Raw genomic sequence first — 22,673 nt, 5'->3', positions numbered from 1 at the left:
TTTAAAGGCAAGGTGCCTCATTTTCTTGAAGCAAGATGCAATGCAAACAAGAGCACACCCAAACAATAAGGCAATAACTGCCTAGGAGAAAAGTGAGGAAAATAATATGGGGAAGTTGTAAGAGGGGAATTGGAATTCAGCAGAGCTAATAGCTTTTAAACATGAACCTATGTTTTAATTCTCTTGCTTTAACCTTGCCTCTGGCATCCTTTTTTTTCTGAAGAACATACAGTTTGAGCTTCAAGTTCCTGTAAATCAGAGGATTAAGACACAAAAGTGGAGTATAGAATGATTGTTACACCAAAATCATTAACATCAAATACAGTCATGCATATAAATAGAGTTTCATCAAATATACTTGAGTAATATTGGCTAATATTATCCCTTATTTCCTCATAAAGCCAAATGTCAATTCAAGAAAATAAGTGACCTCCAAGTAAGGACAATGTCAGCTAAATACATCTTACTTCAGTGCTGGATATGCTTTTCCCCCCTTCTGAATAAGAATAGAAGTATTCCTTATAATGTGACAGCATGATGACTGAGCTAGTATTATTCAAGAGGTAGAGAAATAAGGAGGTAATATAAATTTGTGGTTTGATCAGGCAGATGTAAGAAAAAGAGTCTTGTTTGTAACTCAGTCAATAATAGGAAGACATTTCTGATATATCAATCAATTCTGTGCATTAGGCTGTATAGACATTTTGCTTCCTGCATTCAAAATCAAATTATGGAAATCTTGGCCTTCTTCAAATGGCTAACTTATGAGTAAAAGCTCCTTTGGCCTCAAATATCAGGGATTTGGATGTGGGGGAGAATAGGATGATCTACAATCATTGTGAACTCTGTGTTATCATATAGAATGTGCCTTTTCCCCAGGTGACTTCAAGATTAAAAGAGCCACCTTTCTTTTCTAGGGAACCTCTACAGCTTTTCCTAAAGAAGACTGAACTACAGGAAACTCTTCACACCTCAGCCCAAGTGGGCCTGGGACCTTTACACATCTCTCCTTGCTCTGATGTCAGAGAGAAGATAACTTTGGGTTCTTCCATGCAGAGAAGACTGTAGTTCTTCCTAAAAGAACACTGATATAATTTGTTGCATTGGAATTCACAATCAGCCCTCTGCTCAATCTGCACATGGGTTTTTGGAAAGAAAGATGCCCAGGATTACAGCTGAGGCCATGGAGACTGCTGGAATTCACGGAAGAGCTAAGATCATTTTTCTGTGTTACACTGTAGTTCCAAGAGTAGCAACCTTAAACATAAAATCAATAGCCTGTCCTAACATAAATTTCATCCATTCTCCTAAACAAGTTGCATAGAGTGTCTATATCTAGTGGTACATCTTAAACCAGGAATAAAAGAACATATCTTTTTTTTTTTTTTTTTTTTTTTTTTTTTTTTTTTTTTTTTTTTTTTTTTTTTTTTCCTCAGAGAGATAGTAACAATAAATTCATGAAAACTGTAAAGATGTTAAAACAAGCAACCACATGGAAGATATCTCTGCTTGTGTGGGTAAAAGGGCAACTTGTTTTGATAATTTTTGATTGCACTGAGTTGCACTGATACCCTCTTAGGCATATGAGGGATATAATTTTATGTCATTCAAATTAGGTTGAGATACATTGAAAAGTAACTTATTTGAAATATGATACATTAATCTAAATAACACTTCTTTGATGACACATATAGTTTTTACAGTTAAATTGTTTAGTTAACAGAGAAAAAAAAAAAAGAAATGGCAGGGGATTTTCTGCTTCATTCCACCCTGGCTGCAACAATTATTAGTTATTAGTCCCTGTCTCTAGAAGTTGTAGCATCATTTTCAAAGCCACTAGATGTTTATAGCAGGGTATCAATGGACCTGGGAAATTCTTATGCATACTTTTGCCAAAAGTAAGCTTTTAAAAAAAGAATTTATTGTTAAATTTTTAATTTAGAATTTAGAGTGGCAGCTGCATGGATTTCTATAGACAGCTATTTTTCTCACTAATAGATTTTTAATATTTTGATCTTAATTTATATTTGGACATTTCCTATTTGATTCCTACATTTGGTGACTGCCCTGAGAGGGATCACTTTGGCATGGCACATCATTTCTGAAAAGCCTTCCTCAGAAATCTCATTCTTTTCCATTCTGTGCATGCTGGCTTGCTGCTATGACTTATTGCTAACTGAGGACAGGGTTCATGAGTAGCTGCTGGGGTGACCTGAAGGAATAAACCTCAAACCTCCAAAAGAAATCAAGTCTTTTACTGCCTGACTGATGGATGATAATAATCACACACACTCATGCAGTACTATTATTTCAGCTGCTATTATTTCAACATGTAAGTCAGGGCTGAAATTTCAGGCAGGAATAAAAAATATATATAGTTTTTAAATGAAAAAATCTAGGAATAAGTACCAACTAAAAGATTGGGGAAAAAAAAAAAAAATCATAGAATAGGAGGAACCAACATGCACCATGCTCTAGATCCCAACAACCATTAAATCAATGGATTCAATTAGATAAATTTCAAAGAAAAGCTGTGGAATGATCAGAAGGCTGAAGTCCCACAGAAAGGAAGTAAAGACTGATTTAAAGGGTGTCAGAGAGGAGCAGGACCTGGATACTTGATAAAAGTAAAAAGATGGGAAGATGCTACAAAGTTGAAGTGAATAATGTGTTTTTCTTGGCCACAACAGCCAGGACAGGTGCAATGGATGTTTAATTACTAAAACAAAGACTAAAATAAAGAAAAAATAATGTTAAAAAAAGTTTTTTGCTATATAACCTCTGTAAAAAGTTTTGAAAACAGTCTAGAAAAGGCAGTGAGACTTGATATAAATATGGTTCATTTAACCTCAAGAAAATGAATTTTCTAGAAAATCTTTAGCGATCCTTTCAAGACTGAAGAATCTATGGCTGACAAGGAAAAATTAAATTAAGAAAACTGGATTTCTACAAACATTTAGTGCCATTTCTGGTAGTTGACATTTGCCACCCTCAGCACAACCTCTGTCAAAAAAGAAGTAAAAATTAAAAGAACATGTTCAGTCTTTCACCAACTGTGCTTTTTATAGGATACCACTGAGGTACCTCATCAGCCAAAAAATGATGATCTGCTTGAGAGGAAAACAGTCATAGAGAGGGAGAAGGAGCTCACGGAGAACTCACAGTTCACTGAGATGTTAGACACATTATCTGTGACTGCAGGTTCACAGAGCAGATAATCAGTCAACACAGACTGTAATCTGGAACAAACCCTTTGTTTCACATTAGTCCTAATACAAACTCATATTACAGATGAGCGCTGTCCTCTCAAAGACCATACATAATCACAATTTTCCCATTTCTGCCACAGCTTGTTTTATGCATCAAAGTCATCTTTGTTTTACTTTCTGCTCACCAAAAGTTGGTGGAAGAAATGTTACAGAGTATCTTGCAGCATGAGAGTGAGAAGCTAAGACATTCCCAGATACTTGATTCTGTGTGCTGGCACCTGTGGCTTGCTTTTCATCATGACAGACAAGCAGTGAGTTCACTGCAAACTGATTTCTGAGTGATAATGATTCAGAGTTCCCAAACATGCCAAACATCTCCTGGTTCTCTCTCCCATGTTGGTCACATGTTGTTTTCTATTTTTCTCAAATTTCCATCAATTCTCAAATCAAGGTGGTGCTCGGTTTATGTTTTAAAGCAAAAAAAAAAAAAAAAGTCATCAGGCTTTGTAATCTCTGCCTAAGAGAACAAAACTGCACAACTGCTCTTCTTGTTTGTAGTTATCTAACTTTTTTCAGCTCTTACTACATGGCTCCTCAACCACTTCCTGCAACCCCAGACTCCTTCCTGGCAAGTTAATTATGCACAGTGTAAGTACACACACCCATTTAAACTTTGCTGCTTTTAATTTCATCTGTGGTGGAGTGAGCTGTGTCTCCCAAAACAGCTCATAAGTTATGAAGGTTTATTAAAAAAAAAAAAAAAAAAAAAAAAAACCAAAAAACACCCCAAACCCAGAAACTTTTTTTTTTTTTTTTTTTTTTAAATAATTTTCACTGTCATAGCTACAAAGAGAACTTGTAATTGAAGCCTGTTGTGATATCACCTTCTGAAGGCAGACAGACACCATTTACAGCAAGGAAATGTTGCATTTGACATTTTCTCTTTTCAGGGTGGCTCTGTACCAAAGCTGGTACAATTATCTGAGTTCAAAACTAATAGCAGCAAAACCTGACATACAGTACATTCATTTTTGGTGGTGGGAGCATGAGTGGCAGGAAAATAGCTGATGCTGCTGACCTCTGGGTTTTCATCATTAACCTTGAGAACATATGAGCCGTTTAAAAGGAATAAAGGATTGCTGTCACTGTTGAACAGTTTGCATGTCTCTGTGCTCTAAAAAAAGTCCTGCTCTTGACACTAAAATCCACTTTCTCATCCTACACTCACAACAAATTCTCCTACTGAGATGTAGTGCTAGTCTTCCACCCACTGACCAACTGACTTCTCACTTTTTGACATTTCTGAGACCAAGTTAATATGGCTGATGGAATTTTTACATACAGAAGGTTCAACCCAAAGTTCATTAAGTCAGTGGAAGTCCTTCTATTTATTTTATTGATTGTTGTACCAGGTTAGCTAAGAACAAAGGTTCCTACTTTAAGTTCAAGTTATTCCTCATTAAAAAGAAAAAAAAAAAAAAAAATCCACAAGCAAAAATAAATTTGCTGTGACATAAAGGAGAGAGTAATTTCAAAAATGCTCACCTGATGTCATTGCAGCAGCTTTCTCCTAACAAAATGACATTCACACTGCGCCAATAGCAATCAGATGTAGAAGACACACAACAGCCTAGTTTGACACTTCCTAGCAGAGTAGGAAATACTGAATTGGATCAGTTCAAGACTCAGGACAGAGCTAAAACACAAGTAGAGAAACTGAAGAGAGTGGTGAAACTAAAGTAGGTATCTACAAAACAAAAAACCTGGGATATCGATTTTTCTGGTCCTCCTGTCACCAGAACATGGGAAGGGAGGAAACAGCAACATTTCCTGGTACAGGTTCAACCTACTCACCATAAAAACAATTATTATCCTGTGTTTGCTGAATGTCCTCCTCCAGTGCCATCAGTCAGAGCATCTAACCTGATTTTCCTGCACAGCTGCAAGGAAAGAGAGGAGTTCAGGGAGACTTGCTGCTACCTCAGCAACTCGGTTGCTTTTCCCTAGAGCTGCCCATGGTACCTGCTGTATAAAATTACAGTAGTTTCAGGGATGTATGATACCAACTGCTCCTGATTTCTTCAAGGAAAGTGTTTTAGTGCTGCCTAACATACAGAGGTCACAGAGATGTCTATAGAAAATACACGTAAACTCTGGAGAATGCCACCTGAAACAAGAGAGGATTCTGAATTAACTTATTGAGATAATAAAACCCAGAGTTTTCAAAAAAACAAAACAAAACAAAACAAAACAAAACCCCCAAAACCCAAACAAACAAACAAAAAACCCAACCAAACAAAAACAACAACAAAAAACCCAGCTCATCTTTGTATATTAAGAACATGTTTTAGTTTTCAAATGGATTAAGGGAAAGATTTTTCATTTCTTTGAATGAAATTTCTTAAAGAAAGATGTGGCTTGTGTGTCAAAATGAATGATGTTACAGATCTTATGATTTTTCTTTTAACATTCAAATGTTTATGTCTCAAACAAAATCACAGTACAAAATACAGTACTAAATACAGCTCTGATCTCTCTCTGCCTACGCCACCTGCCATTTCATATTTCTGGAATGGAGCAAGAAAGAGAACACATAGAGAAACTTTACATTAACCTCTCCACAATTATATTATTTATATTACTGAATTCTTTCCTGTTGCCTTTCCTTCCTACTAAATCAAGTGCGTTCTGTTTATTCTCTTTCACAGAAATACTCCTCCCCACCACTTTATGCTTCTTACCTTTTATGTTGTCCTTCTTAGGATTTTTTAAAATTATTTATTTCCCTTAGTTTTTAGAATAAAGTGATCAGGCTTAAATGCGGTACTCATGGTGAGTGTATGTAACTTATTCTTATAATAACCTTAATATTTGGTAAGGGATTATCCATGCAGTTTTAATTTATCCTTCAGTCTCACTTTTTGTAAAATCACTGTGAAATTTTGAGCCTTTGTCCTTCACTAAGTGTCATTGCAGCCTTTCCTCTCTCACACTGGGTTTCCTCATATTCCAGCAGCACATTTCTGTCAGAATCCCCTGATTTGTTAACAACAAAACTATTTATGGAAGACATGTCAGGTTTGACAAAAACTAACCCCAAAAGCATAAAAAGGGTGCCTTCCTTCCCAGCTCCAGAATTACCAAAGGTTTGACTGAGAAGTCTCTTTAGGTCATGGTAAATTGAGGTAAAGTCCTAATTCTGCCTAAAATCAAATGTGACATTTTTATCACTGTCACAAATCTGTTATTATCTCCTCAGTCACAAAATTGAACTTTGTATCTCTGTTTTGATAAAAAAAAAAAAAAGCGCCCTAAATCGTTAACTGAGTACAATGCAGGTCCTAAAAGCAGCAGACTTTCCAATTTTCATGGTGCAAATAAACGATCTTGTACCTAACTTTATTAAAACTTTACCACATGATCTGTGGGATTGTGTCTCCATGAAATCCTTCCAAACAAATGGAAACATAAATTATAACAAAACTACATTATGATTTCTTTCTATTGTTCTATATGTGCAAGCTGAGCAGATGCCACCAATCTTTTTTTGTTCCACGTTAATCTCACCTCCAGTGAACTGTGTTTTCACAAGAAGTCCTTGCAGGTGATTGAAACATTCTCCATTTACAAGGAAGACAAACAAAACAATATAAGAAATACTTTTTAATTTCTTTCAGAGATGCTGGAACCCTCCAGAATGCTTTCTTTTTGAAATCCATACACATCTTATCACCTTCTAAGAGCACCGTACTTGACTAACAGGGCTACTCCTTAAAAAAAATACCATAAAGTGTTTGTGAACCATTTTGATAAGCCCATGAAAGAACACTGTGCCTGGCACACTTGACCTGCTATGAATCACAAAATTTAGGGGACAGCTTATTCCTTTAACAGAAAAGTGGCTCTGTTGATTATGTCACAATATTTATCCAAAATCTTGCATCATCTTTTATTTCAGAAATGAGATGTATGCAGGTGATTATATGATAAGGCATGTCAGTGGAATTCAATAATGCTCTTTGTTTGGATTCTGTTTTGTTTTGTTTTGTTGGTTGGTTTGTTTGAGCTTATTTTGGAGAGGATATTACAGCGAACAAAGATTTAGAATGAAATCTCTCTTAGAGATGACCAGGATTTATGCCTTGAGACAAAACAATTTCTCACATCCACCTATGTCATGGACACAGGAATACTCTCACTTTGTCATCTGCACGTGTTCAGCTTTGCTGTTGGTGGACAGGAGATAGATGGTTGAGATCAAAGACCATCCGTATTTTCTGGCTTTCCAAGAATTTTCCTCTGGATCATGTAAAACACTGAGTAGAGTCCTGCAGTACATCCAGATTTTTGTTGATCATTCAGAACAGCAGTCCCCTTGAAGGCATGGCTCAGCTCTTCTTCATCCAATGATTCAATTGCTTTTTTAAACTCCTGAATTACATAATCAAATATAATTAAAATTATTGAGCTCACAAAAATATGACATGCACATGAAGTTAGATTTCTGCTTTGCTTTATCAAATTAGTCTCTCTATTCACTGGAAGCTAAGATGAAAAGTTGCAGGACAGGTTATTGTATGTTTATTGTGGATCAGTGTGGCTCCATTGACTTACATGTGCTGAGAAGTGACTACACAAATCCTGCAATAAAAATCTTTGCAGACCTCTTTGCCAGTAGTGAGGGAAGGGAATACTGGCATGTGAAGTTCAGCACATTAGCAAACAATAATGAAATATTGTCATTCACTTGGTTAAGCACAGGATGGAACAAAGTCAAGGGCTTTATGAAGTTTTTGGAGTTCAGATGCTCAGCTGGAATAAATCAATATTGCTCTAATTAGCTCTGTTGAGTTTCATAATCTGCAATTCGGGTTCATTGCAAGGCTTTTTTTCCACACCTATATCTAAACAAATTGCTCTTTACTCGGATTTAATCCTGACTGATTTATTGATAAGGATGAAATTTTAGATCCTGATAAAGAAAGTAAACTTAAAGATGGCATTTAGGTCCTTCATATTTTTGAGCAAAGAAGGGTGGTGATTGTATGGCTCCTGATTTCATCTCTGTTTCATCATCATTCCCCTTAGATGGATAAGTTACTCTGCTTTATGTATACATAAATGTCCTTTAAGGCTCTCTTTATTTCATTGTCTAGCCATATAGAAAATAATGAGGTCCCCAATGAAAGTCTTAAGGGTCTCCTAAACAATCAGGGATGAACAAATGGCTGTCTTAGAGCCCTTGTGAAAATAGCAATTTGTTCATTAATCATGGAAGTAAAGCCTCATCACTGGAGAATTAATTTAGCCTTACTCCATGGATAACACTGAAAACACCTTCAACATGAGTGAAACATTCATCATGCTAAGCCTGTAAATTCCATGTAATGGCACTGCATTAACCCTTTCCCTTTCTATTTTATGAAGATCTTTCTTGGTACAGTAATTATGACTAATCTAATACCTTCTTTCCACCCCATTATTAAAAAAAAAAAAAAAAAAAAAAAAAAAAAAAAAAAAAAAAAAAAGTGAGTGAATGAACCCTGGAAAGTGTGTTTAATCCTTTTCTACTAACTTGGGGTTTAGAACATTCAAGTTTCCTCTCATTATTAGCAACAGCTGAAATTACTTTATAACACTGCAAGTAATGTAAAATATGACTTGTGAGGTGGAGCCAAAAACTCGTACTTATTTAGGAGCATACAGGTTGTTAGAAACTCAGCTCACAGTTAGGAAAAGAGCCATGAATGGCCTCAGTTATGAGTTTCTTCTCACCAGTTCCCAGTGAAACATCCTTCTTCTGCAGGATATGATTTTTACTAGGTCTGATCCTTTAATAAGCTCACCAGCTGGTTACTGGGGCCCACGCAGGAAGGAGGGTGGGCAGCTGAGATTCAGTTTACTTAGATTTATGCTGGTGTAGAGTCTTGTCCTTAAAGTAAATCATACAAGTCTGTGTAATATATAACATAGTCTTATATGACTGAAATGAAAATTGCCATTTAGAGTTTATGCTCTTGCACTTTAATATTGCCTTCAATGTTATTATATAACTACATTGGCTCTCATTATGATGGATAAATATGAAACATGGGGCTAGACCTTGGGATTTGCGTTGGAAGATACTGTGACTGCCTTTATTTCAAAAATGCAGAAATCCACATGAGAAAATTCACAACAATTTGAATTTTCTATGTCTCCTTATGCACATGATATGTACAGTTTGAAATTAAAAAAAACCAAAACAACCCAAACAAACTAAAACAAACAACCTTATTGTCAAGAAAAGTATTTCAGAAGTAACAGTATGGCGTGAGTCTTTATCATAAGTGGACATAAATGGAGAATATGCAGGGGATGGAATCAGGCTTTTCATGGATGTGCACCACAAAAAACACCAAAGGAAGCAGTTACGGGCTGTCAGAATGGAAATACTCACCATGGAAAGGCAGATGATTTTGCAAGAAGGACAAGCTGGAATACACCCCTGAGAGGTTGTGGGATGTCCCTCTTTGAACAATTTCTAAACTGCAGCTGGACACATCGGGCCAAGGTGCTAAGTAACCTGATTAAAGTTTGAAGTTGGCTTTTGTTCTCTCCTTTTCTCCTTATTCATAGCAACAATTTTGCAAATTTTTTTTTTTTTTTTATTTTTTTTTTTTTTTTTTTTTTTTTTTTTTTTTTTTTTTTTTTTGCTGGTTAACCAGCTGGTTTGGTTAATTTTAATTATTAACCTTTAGAGGGTTTTGTTTTACAGGACCTGTCCCTCATTGAGATGCAAATAAGTAAAAACCGTTGTAAAGACCTCCTACCAGAAACATCCAAACATCTCTTTCCACCAAATCTTAGTCTTATTCTGTTATGGTGTTCAGTCAAGAGAAGTACAGGGCTAAACACAAGCAAAGGTCCAGTGGAACCTGTGGAAACCAAACCCGAATTGCCAAAAATTGTCTTCCACTTGCAATGTTATTAATAGATTTGAAGTGACCTGGTGCACATGGGGTGGCTGACTGCATTGTCCTCTTCCCCTGCTAGGAATTATGTGAGTATAATGATAGTTTGGAAGAAAGGGGGATGTTAGAGTGCTCTGCAGACTGTCTTCTGTGTGTTCAGCTTTTCTTGTTCCCTTCAGCTCCTTTTTTCTTTCCCCTCCCTTCCTTTTCTGGATGAGATGCTGAGTAATGAGGCTTTGTGTTGGAAAGGTGACATGTATATTACTGAAATTTTCATCATGAATTGTCTTCACAAGAATACAACTCTGAATATCTGTTTTTAATTTCCAATCTCAATTTCAATAGAAACTTTTATAGGTGTTGCTAAATTCACCTAGGAATAGCAAATTTGACACACAGTCAATTGTCTCCTTCGCTGTGTTATTGGGGGGGAAAAAAATCACATACACAGACTTTTTTATTTCATATAAGGCAGTTTTATGGCACTGCATGTTATATGCATTCTTCTGAACAAGGGCAGAAACAAGACATTGCGTTTAATCAGTGAGTATAGATGTTATCATCAACAATAAAAATAACCTTCTTTTATTAGTGCTATGCAAAATTGTTTTCTAAAAGTAGGTTTTTTCCTTTATGCGTTCAAATAAAGATAGTGGTATTGTTTAAAGAATATTACAAGAAGCCTTAGAAGAAAAAAATCAATTTTTTTCCTCTATGAGGAAACCTTGACCCAGAACTTATTTTCTCAACAGGTAACACAGAGAGAGGTGCACTACAGCAGAAAAACCCACAAAACCCAAAATCACTGCCAGTCAAAGTACAGATATTTTTAGTGCAGTCTCTCACAGAAAAAGATGAAGTCAGGTTTCATTATGCAATATCCCTTAAATATACTGTTACTTCAGGAAAGAGTGAAACTTTTATAGCTCCTTGATGTAACAAGACTTTTCCATAAGGTTCAGTGGAACTTATTGATTGTACATAGATAATATTTCCTAGAAGCTACATAACTTACATGTCATTTAATTCTAGATTTAATTAAAAATTGACAGCCTCAAATTTATTCATTAGGCAAAGTGAAGTAGGAAAACATACATGTTTGTGATGCAGTGATAGAATTTAAAAGAAAAATGTCCAGGAAATACTGGAGAAATGGCATTATGGAACTTGACCTCTTTCCAAAACTAAGTTAATCAATGCTTTTGATCTGTAGATTTAGTAAAATTAAATCACAAAGCCAACCAACCAATAAACCACCTGTCAAAAAACCAAAAAACCCAAATCAAACCAAAGCAAAACAAAAGCTAAAAAACAAAACAAAACCAAAAAAACTTACCAAAAAAGCCCACCAAGAAAACAACCAAACAACCAGAAATAATTTCAAATAATTCCCTTCTGTTCTAAATATTCATTTTATATATTCAAGTTGAAAAAGCCAGTTCAAAATCATGTAAGTCAAAATCCCAACAGATCTCTGCCCAAACTACCACATTCCTGCAAAACATTTCACTTTCAACAAAGGCAGTTTCTCTAGGTGATATTTCTAAAAGGAAAATGTGTTCTTATCAGAAGAAAACAGGCTGTGAGAGGCCAGGAAACATTGAGTTAATCCATCCATGTGCCCCTTAATGGGATTAGCTGTACTGTGTCACTTTAACTCCTGTGTTCCTCTAAGAAGTTTTCAGAAAAGGTTAAATAATCTATTCTAGTACTTTGTCACTCTGGCAGGAAATTTCCTATTGCATAAGCCAGATTTCTTCTCCTGATGAAGTCCAACTTTTGTGTGTTGCACCCATCTTGACCATGGAAGACTGCTGTTTTCCAATCCTCCTTGCAGAATTATTTTCCCTATACTTGGGATCAAATATCTCAATCTCTCACCTTGCTTTGTTAAGCTTGAATACTACAGTTTCTTTCATTCTTTCTTCAGAGGTCATATTATCTAGATGACACAATCCTTCTCATTTGAAATGTTTACACCATTTCTGTTATCATGATGTTATCATGTTTTTAATCCCTTGGGCTATACTTCTAAAATACGGATAGATCACAACCACCATCGCCTGGTTTATAGGGTTTTATTGTTTCCTTGATTTTTTTTAAAATTTTTTTTTTATTATTTTTGAGCACAAACTTGAAGTTTCTTCTCAGAAAAAAAATCCTTGAATTTCACTTGCCTAAAATATAATTTCTGCACTGCTGTGTCTTCCAGCATGAGAATATTTATTATCAGCAGAATGCTCTTTTTATGAAATATGCATTTGTGTTTGAAATCAAAAATGTGGATTTAAGAATAGAACCTACTCTTAGTTAAGCCAGTGCTAAAAACTCCACGGTAATTCAATAGAAGGGGAAACAAACCCTTAAAGGCCAGCAGGGCTGTGATTTTGTTGCCTGCAGGGGGCTTAAGGTAAGATGTATAGTCAAAGAGGTAGAGAAGAGATTTAAATAAGTTAGGACATGAGTAGCAGCATAAAACATTTCATTTTAACAACTGTAACATCAAAAAAACCTACAAAAAAACCCCAAATTGCAGCTATCACTTTTCCATGGGAAAATAAAAATTGCTGTGCCATGCAAGGTAAGAGTAGGAAGTTTACTTCTTCGTGTGCAAGTTTTGTGGCATACACATTTTATAGAGGCTCTTTCCTCACAGGTCATTCCGATCTCTCTTGGCTACAATTCATCATTATATGTCTGTCCTCTTCCTCATTCCAATCCTCATCTATCCAAGTCTAATTAATGGGGACTTTCTCTCATGGGTTACTGCAAACCTTGAAATATATGATGTTTTACTCACAACCTTGACAGTAAAAGACAAGGAACATCAGATTCCATATTCAGATATGTAACACAGGCAAACTGCTTAAAATATTTGCTTCAAATGATTCCCAAAATCTTAAAAGTAAAGTAAAAAGAATGGCTTAGGTTATGGTCTTAAAGTAATGATGTAAGATTTTACAGCTTTTGGGAGAGTCCTGAGTACTTTAAGTTTTTTAAAATAATTTTTTGAATTTTCAGTATTGAATGATGCATAATTTGAGAAAAAGGGTTGCTTGTGATTCTAATTCCTGTAAAGACCCAAATGTAGTCCTGCCCCAGTAAAGGAAATGACAGCCTTGCTCTGCTTTACAGAAGCTTTGGATTTTGCTCTAGTGTGTGCTCCTGTGCACTGCCAGCTTGAGCTATCATTACACCTGCAACCTCAATTTTTGCATTTTTTGGGGTTTGAGGGATTTATTGCAGGACACAATACTACAGTGAAATACTCAGCAAGACGCACAGGATGAGACAATAAAGGAAAAACAAGCTATTGCTCCTCTGCACAAAAAAACATGTTTCTTACTTACTAGAGCATTTCTTCTAAGTGACAAACAGGAAAGACTGGCAGACTCAAATTAGAGGTTAAGCAAAGGGTAGCCGAGAAGAACAAGAGTCAACTACCTTAGTTTAAAAATAGAAATAGAATGAAGCTAGCAACCTGAGGGAACTGACATGTAGCAGATTATGAGGAAATTGGGAAGGTTCTTTTATTACAGTTAAAACACAGAAGAAATGAAAAAAAGTGCCTGCCTTACCAGGTTCCAATTCTGCCTTCAGCCAAGAAGAAAAGCTCAAGTATTAAAGCAATTAAGATTAAAATGAAACTTGTAGGCAAGATGGTCCATTCCCTGATATGCCTTTTTGTGTGGTGCAACAGATGAGATGAATCCTTTCCCCGCAAGATGGCTTATTAAATGTTTAATGTGCACTAAATTTTTAGAATTAAAGCAAGGCTAAACAGCTTTTTCATTACAATTGACTTTAAAAGTTCGATTATTATTCAGATTAGACTCCCTGGTTACACTTCTTCATTTGCAAACTAATTCTGATTGAATACTGACATCAGAGGAGGGGAAATTATTCCAAGCACTAGTGAGAGGGGAAGAACAGGATGGATACTGCAATAGGAAAAAATGGGAATCTTCACCTGCAGTTTAGAAGATGCTGAGGTGTGCTGGACTTTTTCACTTCATGGCTTGCATGTACTCATGTGTTCTGCTCTTGGTAAAGACTGCTGAGATTTAACAGAAATAATTATATTCATTGCAGTACAGCTTAGCAAACTTCTGAAATTGGTAATTTCGAGATACAGTCAAACAACAGAATTCCTTCCTGTGGAAAATTGCCTTTTTGATGAAAATCCTGAAGCTTTCGTTATCTGATGAAAATTAAAAGTTTGAGGAAAGCAGACTCTGTAGGTATGTGTTTAATGAAAACACGAATTACTACACAAGAAATTTCACGGAAAATATTTGGCAGACCCTAATAATTTATTTTTTGCCCTATTTTCTTCACCTTACTGAGAAAGATATAAGCAGATAGAATCTGGAGTATTCAGGTCCCCTCAATCCACCATGGTCTATTCAGGACAAAGCAAAGAATGTCGTTTTCGGTAGTTTGTAGCTTCTAGAAATAGAATCGTAGAATCATAAATCATGGAAAAGTTTGAGTTGGAAGGGATCTTAAAGATCACCTCATCTCAACCCCCCTGCCATAGGCAGGGAAAAATTCCACTGGACCAGTTTGCTCAGTACCCTGTCCAACCTGGGCTTGAACTCTTCCAGGAATGGAGCATAATATATAAATTCATAACAGCTAGAAAGGATTTTATTTTCCCACATAGATTCCTAGTGCTTTTAGAAAAAAACCCAACTCCTTGCACTCTAAATTTAATTTAGATATAGAAGCAGCATACTTCAGAGCTGCTTTCAGGAAGGCCTTGACAGGAAGGGCTCAAGATGTACTTATATGTTTTATCTATTTTCTCCTAATTAAAAATATATTCAGTATGAAAATAGCCCATCCACATGATTGAAACTTGTTTCTGACAAGGAATATACTGTCAATATCTGGTTTCATTTTAAGAAATGGACTCTTACTCCATAATGATATTAATTTAAGGAATATTTTCTAAACCTTGAAGGTAGTTCTTTTCTCTACACCATTACTCAGTGCAACTGAACAGGTGGCAGGCCAAGAGTCAGTAATAGCCCATGTATAAGGAAAAAGTCTAAGTGGAAAGAATACTACACAAAAAATGAGGTAAATCTAATAATGTGTTTAGGGGATAACATCCAGTGTAAGTCCCCCAGCAGTCCTTTTCCTTCACATTGGAGTCCTGAATCAATTCCTAATGTATGAAATGCACAATCACTTTAGTTTCCCTTAGTGCTGGTTTAATTGCTGTCATTCATGGGGGCAAAAAAACACAAAATAACACAAGCAAACAGGAAAAATCAGTATTAAAAGAAGAATAGACAAAGTTAGAATTCCCATCTGAAATATAGATGGTGTTTACGCCCAAAACCTGACTTGAATTTTACACCTAAAATCAAGAGCTAGCACTTTTCTGTCCTCCTACTTCATGTATAGAGAGGAATGAATATAGACTAATCTAAATTGTAATTTCATACGTTGTTTATACTGCATAAATAAGGTACAGCAGCTGTTTGAAAGGCAAATTGAACTAAAAGGTCTCTGGATTGAATCCTAAAGTATTTATATTCAGTTTTTCACATTGTGTTCTGTTTTCAAAACCATTGCTGAATTTGTTAAATCACTGGTGTGCTTGTTAAAGAAAATAATATCCCATGAATGCTGCTGCCCTTAGACTCTCTCCTTGAATCTAAACGTTTGTAGCTAAATACAAAGCCTCTGACATAGCTGTCTTTACTGAACCAAAACAAAGTGCAGTGAATTCTTGTTTAAACTCCATCAGCCATGATGATTATACTGCATTTGTAATGAAGCAAGGCCTCCCAATAACACTACCAGGACACATTTCATAGTGCATAATGGTTTTTACTGTATATATGATTTCACATGTCATTAGCCAGACTTTTCAAATGTGTTCCAAAGTAGCTTATAGAAAAAAAATACTAACATGCTGAAACAAGATTATTAGCAAAATCAGTATCACTGAATGGGTAATTTTTTTTTTTTTTTTCCTGCTTGCTGTTGGTGACTACTCTAGCAAGACGAGAAGGCTAGCTTTAAACTGGTAAGTTTAGAATAAATATTAGGAAGAAACTCTTTCCAATCTGGGTGATTAGACACCAGTACAGATTTCCGAGAGAATCTGTGACTGTCCCATCCCTGGAAGTGTTCAATGCCAGGTTGGATGGAGCTCTGAGCAGTATGGTCCAGTGGAAGGTGTGTCTGACCATGGTAGGTGGCTGGAACGAGGTGATCTTTTAGGTCCCTTTTCATGCAAATCATTCTATGAATCTAGGAATATAATATTAACATACTGTTGTTCCAAACCAAAATATAAATTTTTCTCAGAAGTATTTGCTATATACTGTCTTAGGACTTTATTGAAGTTTTGTTAAAGTTTTTTCTTTTTCAAGTGAGAACTTTCAAACAAAAAAATCTTATTAGCCTCAAGACCACAGACTTTAAGCATGGAAGATAATGAATTAAACTCATGCAAGTTTCCTCTCATCCTACCTTCTTTCCATCCCCTGAAATCCCTAGCTTCATAGTGAATTCAAACAAACCTTGTAGCTACCTTGTGAACTGTTCACTCTTTTTGAGCTATTTCCTTCCCATGCCCTAAATTTTCCAATCCCAATTGCTCAACAGCATTACTTCAATAGTAGACACCGTGTCCAATTCCTCTGCCTTTCATTCTTCTCTAGCTGCCTAAGAAAGACCCTGGAGTGGGAGTGATTTGAGTATCCAAAGTGTGAAGGTGATTGAACATCTCATAAGGCTGTGAGGGTTCTATCCATCAGAGTATGGGCTAATATGAGCACTGGGGTCCCTTGGGAAAAGTAGAGAGGGAGTGTGCTCTGGAGTATGAACACTTAGCTGTCTGGGGGTGGTTTTGTGCAACTTCTCATTCTCATGACAGCGAAAATATAGAAAGAAAATCAAATCAGGCAGACTTTTGGTCATAATTTCCTGCCCTAAGGAAACATTTCTAGTTAGTATTTTCATTTGTCTGTCTTTGAGGAAAGCAGAACTGAATTCTCAGAGGCTGCAGAGGTAGGAATTAGGAGAAGAGAGGTAGGCAGGTAGGTAACACTTTTGGGGACAAGCAACTGGGTTAAGATGATTTAGGAGATCTGAGACAAGAAGAGAAAACCAAGCTGTGTTTATTCTTTTTGATAAACATTGTTATGCCGCCGAGCCCAGTAAAAATAAGTAAGTATTTGACTGCCAATGCTCACAACTATTTATCTGATTATGTGTGATCTTTATTAGAAATAGTAACTTTAGACTCTTCTGATAATTATCTATGAGAGAGCATTCCATTTTATGATTGTATATGTGATATCATAGAGTGCTGAAGTATTTTCCCCTTGGGGGACTGAAATGCTATTATTTAGTGTTTGTTTATAAACATTCACTCTTTACAGGTGCAGATATGTCATTAAGTTGCTTAAATAACTGAATTATTTCCAGAAGATCTGGAATTTAAGTGCTTTTTCCTCCCTCTTCATTTGGATAGATATTAGTAATTAACTTCAGTAGTTCTGGAAGGACATAAAAAGGGAGTTAAAAAAGCTTTGACTGAAAAAGATACTGACATTGTTACATCCTTGCCTTGCAAGAATTTTTATTCTTGTTGAACTTCATTCATTAAGAGAAATTGTATTTTTATGCTCACAACCAAGAAACAAAATCAGGGTAATATTTTATTATTTAAAAGAATAAGGACTTGGAGTTGTTTTTAAAAGTTTTTTGTCTGTGTGTGAATAGAAAAGTATCTAGAAGTAAAAGTTAAAAGCAGGGAGGTTTTCATTTTTCCATCCAATTTATCTGGAATAGTCAATTCAAAAACTAGAAAGTTTAAGAAAAAGGAAATAAGTTGTTTTTGCAGTTTTCCACAAGAATAATGGTGTGGGCATCACTTCAGATAAAAACACTATCTCACCAAGCAAAAGTTTGAACAGCTTTGCTCTGAGATATACTTTTTATCAGAATGATTATAGAAAGCAAAAGGTATATTGGATTGAGTTTGGACATTTTGTGGAAAAAGAAGCGCTTATGTAGTTATATAAAATGCATTTAATTTCAGACTTGTATTGCTCATTTACGCTTTGGGGGTCAATAGGGAAAGATGCTGCAAGATGGTTTATTTCCTCAGGAGTGGTCCTTGGTGCTCAGGATAGGTAGGCATTTGCTCTGCTCTGACCTCTCTATTCTCTATGAATGCAAACATAAATAAAACTTAACAACACATGATCCAATTTATTCTGAAATAATCTAGACCAGTAGTGAGTGCTCTCTGAGATTTTTTATTTCTTTCCAATGGGTACAGAGAGAGTCAAGAAATAAACTGTGAAAAGACCTACTGTACATGTACTGATCGACTCTTTGGATCTCGAGAGGTCAGATATTAATCAGAGTTCACACCTCTGTATTTGGAAGGACACACTTCTTTTACTGGGTCTGTCCATGAGCTTGACACATAAAACACCAGGGCATTTGTTCTGACCCTTCTAAAATGTTCAATTTTTTCTGGCCAGCGCTAGAAATTTGTTGAGCTGTGTGATACTTGCTAAACGTTTTATTCTGCTTTTTGAGCTCCAGTATTAACATCAGGCATTTTTCCCAGGTTCTATCCTTTTTCATGCCATTTGCATCTCTTTGACAGGATTAAAAGGATGAATAAAAACTGTCTGGCTTGTAGCTGCACACACAAATGGTCACTGCTCGGCTCAGTTTCCAAATTGTTTATGGCATTTGAAATGTCTGAGGTTATTTTACCTTCCCTGCAGCTCTTCATTATCTTTTTGTATTTGTCACCTCAGTGACAATACATCAATATCCTAAAATGCTTCAAGTAGTTTTAGTTTTAGTTTTCAGTTCTATACACCAAAACCAGTCAGGGTGAGAGTCATATACTTATATACCTGTGTCTAGAGGTTGACTCCTGGCCATTCTGATTAGGTCTTCATTGTCACAAAATCATAGAATATCCAGAGCTGGAAGGTAACCCACAAATTCCAGCACATGACAACTGATTTACCCCTGCAGAACTGCATGTTGCTATATGCTGTCTGTGACCTCTGTATGGGACGAGCAAACAGAAAACAAGACGTACAGGAAACCTGCATCACTTCAGTTGAGTCAAAAATCTACCTGCAGGAAAATCCCTGAATTCCAATCCAAATTTTTTGGGGTTGAAGTATTTCCAGAATACTCCAAGAGAAGAAATTCTGGTGGAAAAGCAATCTATTGGTTTTTACGGGACCTGATGTAGTCCTGTCCAGTACCTTCCAGGAGGATATATCTTATCTTACCTGGATTTTTGACACTGAGGAAATATCCAGTCATCTTGATGGCAGGAATCAAGGATCTTCTGAAGAATATCCTTGGCCAGGCTTTGCTGCAATTCTGTTACTTGGACATGGGTGTCTATTTACACCTAAAACATCTAAAAGCTCCCAAATATCCACCCCTGTGCTGTGGTAGCTGGATACCTGGTGAGAACCATAGGGCTTCTCAAATGGAATGATGTGCCTCCACCCAGGAAAAGGGATCACGTCCTCTAAGTATTCAGGGGAACAAAATTAACAGCGAAAGAACTTAGAGACAGGAGAATTTTTAATTCACTCTGTTTATCACTTATAATTTAAATATAGCTTAACAAGGCAAACAAAGCAGAGTGCCTCTCTTCCATTATCTTTTTATATTCTGGGAAAAAAAGACAATGCACAAAAAGTGTCTAGAATTGAGCAGCTTATGGTTATGTTGCTATAGTTACAGGATGATCAGAGGCTTTGCTAAGCCAGAAAAAGAAATGAGCAGTTTCAAATAGTTTTGCACCTAGTCCCTGCAGATAGTGCTACATTTCCAAGTACACAGTTTTGATCTGCTTCGCATTGGTGAAATGCAAAGAAACCATTTGTCTCCTGAAATTTCTTATGAATAAAAAAACCCTTTGCATTTTGCATCTGAGAAATCCCATGTATATTTCAAGTAGGAAAAACAGTTTCTATTAATAGACATGGTCAGAAAATGTTAGTGTTTTTTTTCCTCAGAATAATTCCTTTTATCCATTTTTCTTTACAAAATGAAGCAGTTTATGTTTTTGTGCTGAAAATCAAGAACTTCTGCTTTCAAGCCAAATCTGTTATCTAGATACATAAATCTATATCCTTCAATTAAATACTTAAGCTACACAAGAATAAACACACCCATGTGAAATGGTCAGTTCAAAAAAGAAAAACACCACCAGATTTTTTTTTTCCTAGAAAAATAGTCATAAAAATATTATCATTCTCCCTTAAAAAAATTAATTTCAGTATAAGTTATGAGTTAATTCAGTATAGGTTATGAGTTAATTCTCACTCAGAGATGTCATTGCTAGAGATTAGAATAGAGCTTGTGAAGCTCTGATGGTAATCTCTGTATAAAAGCTGAATTTGCACCAGTCTGTGCCTAAAATTTTATTCCCTTTCTAATAAAAACTCTGAAGTTTGTTTTTCCATTATGTTTTACTGCACAAATGAAAAGATTTTGTTCTTGAATATGATAACTTCAGAAGACTAAACATTAGCAAATAATTTTCCTGATTTTCCCAGCTTCTTTTAAATATTTTTTCATTCAGGTAAAGAAATGCCTGCTGCTCTTAAATTTGTCCATCTTTCAGTGTATATTGAACTGTGTGGCACAAATCTTCTGTTATTTCTCTTCAATTTATTCTATTGTAAGTGTATCTTACCATCCTCTAAAAAGACTCTACCGTAAATTAAAATTTATGTTCTTATAAAAATGGTTGCTCCATACCAAAATCGGTAGGGTGGCAAAGGGAGTCCGTTCAGGCTCCAAAGAGTTTTGTTTTAAAGTGAAGAAAGGACTAGGCTTAAGTCAAGGAGGTTAGGTACAGCTCATCTATCAGGACCTGTCCATTTAAAGCATCCCAAAAGCGGTATGAAGAATCATTTTAATGCAGTTCACTGGCCCTTTCTACTTTTCTCTTGTGTGGGCCTTTTAGGCTTCTGCAGGCAGATGTTTGGAGCAGGGGGCTGGACCCAATGGCCTCCAGAGATCCCTTCTATCCAAATTATTCTGTAACCTATCCTGCCTCTCAGATATCCCAGACAGATCTTGTGGGTCAGCACAAATCAAAATTTGTCCCTGTCTCTGAACGTCAAAGTTTTATTGACCTGTCCTACTTGCCAGTGGTGGGACTAGTGGAAAATCATTGATCATCTGAATCAGAACCAGCTGTTTTGAGGGAGTTGAACTGAACTTCAGATTTTCATCGACTAAAGAGAATCAGATTCTCAGAGTTTAGGCTCATTAATCACTTGTGAGAACTTAATTTATATGCATCTACCTGTAGTTATCTCATCTGTGGACCAAAACACACAGTTATAGTTTCAATGTCAGTAAGAAGTTAATTACTTGATCTTTCTTAAAAAGTTTGTAAAGATCTAAGATAAGATTAATTTCAACTCAGTGTAGACAAATGAAGTAGTTCAGAATAGTAATTTCCTGGAAGTGGTTCTGTTACTCTTATAGGACACATGGTTGATTTGAGATACCTCAGGGAAATCTGTGGGGTCTCTTGATCCTTCTCCAGAAGCCCACTGGTCCCCAGTGGGTCCAATGTCAGATTTACTGGCCTTATATACCCTGGGGGGGGTGGGTCATAACTGCATGTAGTACAGTTTAGTGCACAAATATAGGTCACTTTCTCTCACAAGTTAGGAGTCCTACAAGGTAAGGTACAGACATGGAAAATCAGGGCAAGAGATGTTCAGTTTTAGCCCCCTGCATATCCCAAAGTGCTAAAGACAGGGACAGACAGAGACCAAAAGGAGAAGAGGAGCTGATAAGTTTTCAAAGAAAATGCACAATGGTTTGCTGGTGTGATAATCACTTACCCCACAGAGTTTCTAAAGACTTTTGAATGGAAAACTGATGCTATTCATTATGCATGCATTGCAGATTTAATATTAGCCCAGTAATTTTTCTAGCATCAAAAAGTATCTCCAAGGTAATTCATGTTTTAAAGGAGATACAAGAAACTCTGCAATATTCATCTAATATGCCTTTGAGGTGGGGGAAGAGAAACACCTGTCATCTTTTGGATAGAGGTTATTTGCTCCATGTAGCTTAGATGTTTCAAGATGTTTGTACTGATCTCTTAGCACAAAAAGAGTTAACTGTGATATTTGCAAAAATGTGATTTTTTTTTCACACAAATGTTTTTCTACATGAAAAGCAATTCAGTTTCTTTTGTGTAAGTTTGCTTTTTTATCAAACAGAGAAAAAAAAAACAGAGGTGAAACCAAACTACTTAAGGTTACACACTGCCACTAGTAAATGAGTTTTAACAGGACTGGGTTACAGTTATGGTAGTTCTTCTGAAGATAACCACTCAATTTAATCAAAGATTATATGAAAACATCACAATAATAATTTGGAAATAATAGATGTGTGTGTGTCATCCAAAATAATGCCTAAAATTGTTCTGTTGGGCTGTAATTTCTTAGCAGCACTTCTC

The sequence above is a fragment of the Hirundo rustica genome, chromosome 4 (assembly GCF_015227805.2).
Source record: "Hirundo rustica isolate bHirRus1 chromosome 4, bHirRus1.pri.v3, whole genome shotgun sequence".
Lineage (NCBI taxonomy): Eukaryota > Metazoa > Chordata > Aves > Passeriformes > Hirundinidae > Hirundo > Hirundo rustica.
The sequence above is the reverse complement of the archived record's forward strand: the minus strand, read 5'-3'. Positions refer to the sequence as shown.